General features: G+C 39.2%; 1 pseudogene; it reads right to left on the bottom strand.

Annotated features, from left to right (window-relative positions):
- Nucleotides 1-692: 692 nt before the first annotated feature.
- Nucleotides 693-7789, bottom strand: LOC109776775 (uncharacterized; annotated as a pseudogene).
- Between the last annotated feature and the right edge of the window lie 264 nt (nt 7790-8053).

Here is an 8053-nt window from a genome sequence, read left to right as displayed (position 1 = left end):
CTATTAAAATTGAGACACTTATTTTAGGATGAAGGGAGTACTACATCTCCAAATGTGTTCACTGGATCAGTTGCAAAATTCCTTGAGCACAGCATATATTGTTAGAACGTGCAACTGGCTTTGATATGACCTCGCTGGTCCACGGTTATTTCTGCCCGTCCATTCATTTAACCCCCTCCCATAAAGAGGATTTCGTTTATTTGAAGGAAAAAGAAATAGCAAAGTCACTCGAAAATCATTCGTTCGTTCAAGGAACTAACTAATGCAACAACCATCTGCCCTGCTTATGTTTATCACAAATCAGATTCAAAGGTCCGATTGAACCAAGTTGCTGAAACGTTACATAAGCAGAGATCCATCAAGACACGACTCCTCAACAGAATTGGAGCTTCATATAGCCAAGATCTTGAAACTGAATAGTACTAGTACTATTGTACTCACAAATCAAATTGAACATCACGAGTTTATTTGCTGCTACTAGGTTCAAGCCGTGCTACCAAGCAATAAACACGTCACACATTACCAAATCATGAGTTTAGCGCCACGAAAGCCGAGGGTTATTTTTTTGAACCAACTGTATTACGATTGCCTCTCGTGATTAGATTAATTGATGGAAAAAATACTCAGACCTCATCCACTGCCTTCCTGTCCTGAAACATCAATGAGTAGCAAATGGATGAAGAAACATAAGCAGAGGTAGCAGCAGATCAAAAATATTACGGAGGTAATGTTTACAAATAAAAAAATAGAGGAACAATGGCGATTGGGACTACAGTCTTACATGCCATGCGTATAATTTCCTTCCGATGAACGTGCTCCAGCTTTTGACAATTTGGATGCCCGACTGTTCCACAAGACTTTATGAACTCATCATTGCAGTAACCAACATAAAAATATTCAAGAGACCTAGGCAATGTAGAAAGCAAACGGATATTCCAACAAGTAGATATAGTCAGATCCTTGAGCGATGTGAGGTGTTCCATATTGCCTGGTAAGGTGTCCCAGCTGCAGTCCACAAGCGTGAGCGTACGAAGATGAGGGAAAGCCTCAAGTTCAGGACCAGGTCCCAGTTGACTCCACCTATATAAGGTAAGATTTTGCAGGTCCTTTGGGCCATTCCGCTTATAAACCATCCAATCTGGGTACCTCGAGCCTTTGTAGAACTCGATCTTCAGTGTTTCAAGATCCGCATGAGGGCACAGGCCCGCAAGTACCTCTGCTTCAACTTCTGGACTGCACCGCCTTGCAGAACCATCAGTCCATCTTATGGTCAGTTCCTTGAGACGTTTCTTGGCAGCAAGATTGCTTTCAAGAGCTTCCTCCTTGCCTTTGACATTTTCAAGGCCATTAATTACCAGATTGCCACAAAGCTTGTTTAGGTCCCTCAGTTGCTTTATCTCATAACCCTGTACATTCCTTACTGTGAATGTGTTGCATGGTAATGCTTGGAGTGAGATCAACCTTCCTATGTTAGGACATTTCACACTCTCGCACATTATGTACCGCAGGTTGGTAAGGTTATCAGTAGTAAATTAAGAAGTTTGGCTATGATGACCAAAATCTAGCAGCTGAATATGGTGAAGTTCAGTTAGCGCACTTGGTAAAATTACAGTGCATTTGAATGTCCTGAAAGCAAGATAGCATAGGTGCTTTAACTGGCTAATGGATTCTGGGATGGAGAACTTATTGGGTCGTGTGATTGGAAGATGCTCCCGGCTGAAAGAAACAGCCAGTACCCGCAATTGCGGCAGGCTATTGCATATACTCTCAATGACTTTTTCCTCCACTGGTGTATCCTTTTCAACCACATAAATAATTAGAGTGCGTAAATTTTCCAATGCAAGGATCTTCTTCGTAATCAATTCTCCATCATAATTTTGAACAAAAAGGTGGCGGACATCTCGGGGAACATCTCCTTTCCAGACTATTCCTCTCTGACTCCTTGCATTCTCGATTCTGAAGTAATCCCTTCCAACGATCTTGTCTAATAAATCATGCAGCAGATCAAGGATTGTAATGTATTTGATAGAGTAATCATCTTCTTCTGGTTGCAGAAATGAGCATGACACTAACTCTTGAACATAGCCCTCAGCTACATCTTCCATGTCCTCTGTTACACAACTAGTCTTTATAAACCCTTGCGTTATCCACAGGTGAACTAACTCGTCCTTATTTAACTTGGATCTTTTGGGAAAAATATTACAGTATTTGACGCATCGCTTGATGTCTGGATTAAGCTGTTTATAGCTCAACCAAATAGCATGCATGATGTCATTCTTCAACATGCCCGGATTAAGCCGCTGATAATTACACGAATTATTATGTTAGCAATTTAGATGAACAATACAGTGTCATTTGTAATGCGCATACATATGATACGGTATATTTTCCGCACAATATAAATATATAATTTAATTTTAAATTCTTACATGATATGTATGTAAAATATGGGTGCAGCCAAATGGCTCCCAAGAACATGCTTCTGGACGAAGAGACAGTTCAAAAAAGAATCTTTTTTTACATATGCACAAATTTGTGCTCGTTGTGTGATTGGGAAAACTTTCATGAAAATTCAAACTATTTTGCACCTAAAAGAAAAAGAAAATTGCTTAAAACAAAAAATAGTTAAGCCCTAAAACTGTTTTTTGTACACAAGGTGCAACATTTATTTTTCTTCCATGAAAATTTATAGGCTCATGAAAGACATGAATTATTATTTTCATTTGAGAAGTTGTTTCATTTCACCAGAAAGCCTGTGCTCCGAGGTGCAACTTCAAATTAACCACATAAATATAAATTATTGTGCATCAAAAAATGAAAATAAAATCTGTCCTATTTTTTAAGGTATGTACAGAACATATGGGAGCCATCTTGTGAATGTGTGGTATGGAAAAGAGAGAAAACAAGAAACAGAATCTTTGTTGAAACATTCCTATTTTACAAGTACTTGTGCTAAAAAAATGTTTACGTTGTCAAATGTACCCTTGATCAATGAACGGCTCAAATTAAATATTTCTCTTACGTCATAGGAGGTAGAGAACCCATCAAGTGCAAGAGCCGAATTTATGCACCGGATGCACCTGTGTTTTTTGGACGATTGCGTAAAAAAGCGGTGTGCAATATTTGGGCACAAGTTGGGCTGTAGCATATTTGCCGAAACAACCCTGTAATTTATTGAAATCAACCAACACTCTAGACCTTTTGGTCTTTGGCTGCTACTAGTTTTGGAAAACAACGTTATGTTTTTATCAATATCAACGTCGATCTCATTTCGGAAAAACAACCCGGTGGTTTAATTATCTCATCTAGAACTTTATGAAACTTAGTTTCATATCCAAAATTTTCATGAAACTTTGTTTTGTATCCTAAACTTGGTTCCATAGCAAAATCCCAACAAGCTGAAGTGTGTGGTTGATTTTAATGAAGTACGAGGTTTATTCGTTAAATATGTGAGCGGTCAATAGATCTTGGCCATCACTTCTCCGTCCGACGGTTGTAGAGGCATGGGTGCATATCCGTTGCACAGATTTGCCCAGTGCACTAAATATGTTATGGTAGGAGCTAAGTTGGAGTCTTCAAAAAGCTTGAAACATAAATATGTTCAACATTTTATAGTTTCAAATATCTCCGTGAAAAACTCATAGGTTCAAATGAATCGCGAAACCAACACTGGAATTGATAGCTACAGAGGTTTCAGAGCAAGTTTTCTAGGATGTCGTCTATTTGCCAAAGGAAGCAGTGTTCTATTTTATATTATTAATAACAATCATGCAAATTTAACAACACTATTTTCATTTGCATGATAAAATTATTCTTTCAAATGTTAACAATCATGACGGGATAACAGATATGTTTAGCTATTTACGTTTGCATGATAAAAATATTCTTTCACATGTTAACTATTTCCGTAAGCATATCTAGAATTTATCACATATCAATAATTACTGATATGTTTAGCTGCGAACACACCTCAGAGCTTGTCTCTCCTGACGCATTAGGCGTATCTTTATGGAGTTCATTTGAAGCATTTTTCACCTGTTCAAATAACCAATTAAGTAAACTTCACCTTATCTGCTAGCTCGGAGCAACAAAATTGAAAATGGAGATGTAGACAAGCTCCTAAGATTATGTTTTGTGGGAGGGATGTCATGGATGACACGGGAGAGATCTTACCTTCTGTGAAGTAATCATGCTAGTTTTGATACATATGTCCACAATTTCTCTTTCATCAAGTCTACTGATTATATGTTTTGTATCCGGTCTATTCGCCGGGTTGAAGTCGGTGCACTTTAGTCCTATCTCAGCACATACTCGTACCTGTTCCACCTGTACGTCACTCTGTGATATGTCCAACATCTTACTCCAACTTTCGACTACCTACGAATTGAGTTTGTGAGTTATGAAAAGAAGCACCATATTTTCAATGTGAAATTAAAGTATGTCGTCTACATACTATCCTCATACATAATGTCCACAACTTACGTAAAACCACATAAATTAAGACTTCAAACTAACAATAAAAATTTCCCAAGAACTTAACTAGGGTGTGCCCCTAGTTTCGTCTCACATATAAGAAGAAAATATTTATCAATTCAATTAATAAGAAATATGCATCCAAGTTCAGGTTGGAGATAACTTAGTCAAGGGTGGTGAGATTGTATAGCCACTGTCCCACATAAGTAAGCTGAGTTTTCTGTCCTCATATATATGGCCATGTAAGTTTGCATTTTCTCATTCATCAAAACGAATAGGGCATGCTCATTTCTCTGTAAGGGAAAGACTATGTACAATAAACCCAAAGTGGTCAGACCCTTCTCCGGACCGTGCGCAAGTGGGAGCTACGTGTACCGGGTTGTCCTTTTTTGTAAATCGTGATGATGTCCTGATGCTCGGACAGTCAAAAAGAAATGTTGCTTGATCCATGTGTACCCAATTTTTCCTTTCCTCCTTTCAATGTGTTACCAAGAATTATACTTCTTATTAGGCAACAGGAAAAAGGAAAAGTAGATTCAGTCATGGACCATTTATTTCTTACCAATCATGTATTGAACAATGTTTTTCAAAATACTCCATATTGCACTAAATTTTACAGCTAATATCATGATTTCAATCTGGTTCAACGTACAAATTTGTGGGATTTTGAAATGCTAAATATTGGCGCAACATGACAATGCTTTAGATGCTGTGTGTTCCATCTATCAGAGGTTCAAATCCTACTTTTCATACTTATAATGTTGTAGAATCTCTAAGTATTTTAGCTAAAATGTAGAGTCTGTGGTGGATTTATTGCTAAAAATGGCAGAGAGTGATATCAAGTAATGCATTGGTTTCGAAGTACAACTTGTATTTAATTTGTGCTTACCTTGTCAACATCGTGATATCCCTTCTTTCCGGTGAGTATCTCTATGATTATTACACCGAGACTATAGATATCAAGCCGGTACGAATGCCGGTATCTGATTTCAGTACTGTCAAAAAATTCTGGTGCTGTATATCCACTGCGTAATTATATATCCATGTGATTGGTTAATCAGCAAGGTAATGCATGTGTTAGTACAAGTCATAGCATCACTTTTTTATTCAATAGGCTTAGCAAACTTACATCGTTCCTCCTTTCCCGGTAAAAACTCGGCTTTGCATTTCTTTAAAGCACCTTGATAGACCGAAATCAGCAATTTTTGGTACAAGATTAGCATCCAACAATATATTTGCGGGCTTTAAATCTAAGTGGACAATATTATGCTGATGAAGATGGTGTAACCCCTGACAAATTCCTGTGATAATTTGAAAATGGTCTGTCCACTTCGGTCTGTGAGATGTATCTACAAAAGGAAGAAGATAAAGGAAGTTTAGTATTATTTGACATACTTCATATCAAATCTTTAATATTGGGATGCTGAATGATATGATCTTTAGTAATGGCAATAGAGATTAAACAAAAATGTACATGCCACGTGATCCTACCACTGATATACTCATAAAGATTCCCATTAGGAAGATACTCGAAGCAGAGCAACCTTTGGTGTACATCAGCCATGATGAATTTTTCATGGCGCCTTTCCATACTCCCTTGTCTGTTAGCACAGTATCCCAGAAACCGTACTATATTTTTGTGTTTCACCATCATGAGACATTCAACTTCTTGGTGGAATTCCTTTTCATCCATAAGCGTATTGGTCAACCTCTTCACAGCCACAGTGGTACTCACAAGCTTTCCCTACAGTGAGAATATGCCTTGTCAGCAACAACTTCAGTTTGCAGATTAAGTTTTGGTCAAGACCGGGGCAGCTACTGTACCTTATAAACCACCGCAAACCCACCACTCCCAATTTCCTGCTCCGCAGAGAAACCATTTGTGATTTCTTCCAGAAGTGACAGAGGCAGGGGCTTGGGCTCTGCCGTTTCATTACGTAGCATGCACTCCAGGTCCCTTGGTGTGATGGTAGATCGGCGATGCATTTGCAATTAAACGCCGAGCAAGCGCATTTTTTCTTGGATAATTACGAAATCACAACGATCATGCACTCTTCTGTTTTTGCGATAGAAAAAGTCAACGAACTGTTTGCTTGACAGTATAATAGCTTCTTTGCTCTCTTGTGTACGGTAGGTGAGGTCTTTCAATCTATCTATACATAATTTGTCAAATCTTACGCCCGCTCCGAGTGGTTGCAGTTTCTATTAGTAGAAGAAGCACACAAATCACCTCTCTAAGGTGATTGAGCGACCCTTTGTTTAATTTTTTTTTTAAATTGCAGGTAGGTGATTGAGCGACCTAACTAGAGCAAATTAGATCTGGAGATTCTGCCTGCATGGAAATTTTGGTAATTACCTGCAAGTCGAGGCCAGAGCTTGAGATGATTTCGTCTACAATAGGACGACGACCAATCAATCAAGCGATCAACCAAGCCCGCCCGCGTTTTACCGCAGAAGCAATCAGCCAAACACGCCTGGAACCAGACGCGACCAACTGACTGACTGGGAACTGAACGCAACGGCGATTCAAGCGGCGCCCAGGGTGGTGTGGGTGAGGGAGAGCAGAACAAATCTGGCGGATGCAGGTCGTAGAGAGCGACCACTCACCTCGATGGTCGCCGGAAAGGAGCCTCCCAGATAGAGTGATCGCGGCCAGCCCACCACGCATGCGGAAACGGTGAAGAGCCTGACGAAGGGGAGCGAGGCCGCGGTGGCGATGGTGAGGGATTTAATAACAATCGGGGACGACGACGACGACTCGGGTGGAGATGCGCGGGGAGAGGAGTGGGTTTGGATTATTTCCGTGGTTTTCGCTTCGGCGTGGTTCCATGATTTTTTATGAGTTATCTTTTTTTATACCGGAACGTTAAAAAAGTGGCGTTAGATTTTTTTTTAAGCACGGCAAATAAAACATTTCTAATGGCAAATTATGTTATCTTGGGGATGCCAATATCCTTGCGATAAGGAGACAAAAAATGGACAAGGTAAAGAGACAAAAGAATATTGTCATCCTCACGATAATATAATTAGTCATAACAAAAGTTTGATTTGCTATGTTAAAAATACTGACATTCGATTTATAGCGAAATTCTTTTTATAAGGATGGATTTTATTGACTCAAAATAAAGCATCAAGTGGACACAAACATAATGAGCACACACCCGACGTGTGATAGTTAGGATGCACACAACCAACCATCTCTAGTGTTATGCCTAAACGAGAAAAAACAAAACAAAATCGATCAAACAAGTATCGACAAAACTATGTAAATGATCATATCCGCACCAACCACCTATTGATGCCAAAATAACAACGAGGTTCTTTAACGGAAACAGCTTCAGGAAGGGAACGATGCTCAAACGATGTCGTCGCCGGATCCAACCACCAAATGCTAGAATCCAGATTTTTATGTTGAAGAACGAGTTCAATCATGTCCGAACAATGCCTTCAACAAGGTGACAATAAAAAGCATCGCCATTACCAGGTATAACAACTCGATCAGACCTAGGGTATTCATCCAGAAGCTCGAGATTGGGTTTGTACTCGAGAAGCACCACTATATCAAAGTCAATCATATGTT

Source organism: Aegilops tauschii, chromosome 1, assembly GCF_002575655.3.
Source record: "Aegilops tauschii subsp. strangulata cultivar AL8/78 chromosome 1, Aet v6.0, whole genome shotgun sequence".
NCBI classification, from domain to species: Eukaryota; Viridiplantae; Streptophyta; class Magnoliopsida; order Poales; family Poaceae; genus Aegilops; species Aegilops tauschii.
This window is presented reverse-complemented; position numbering and strand designations above follow the sequence as displayed.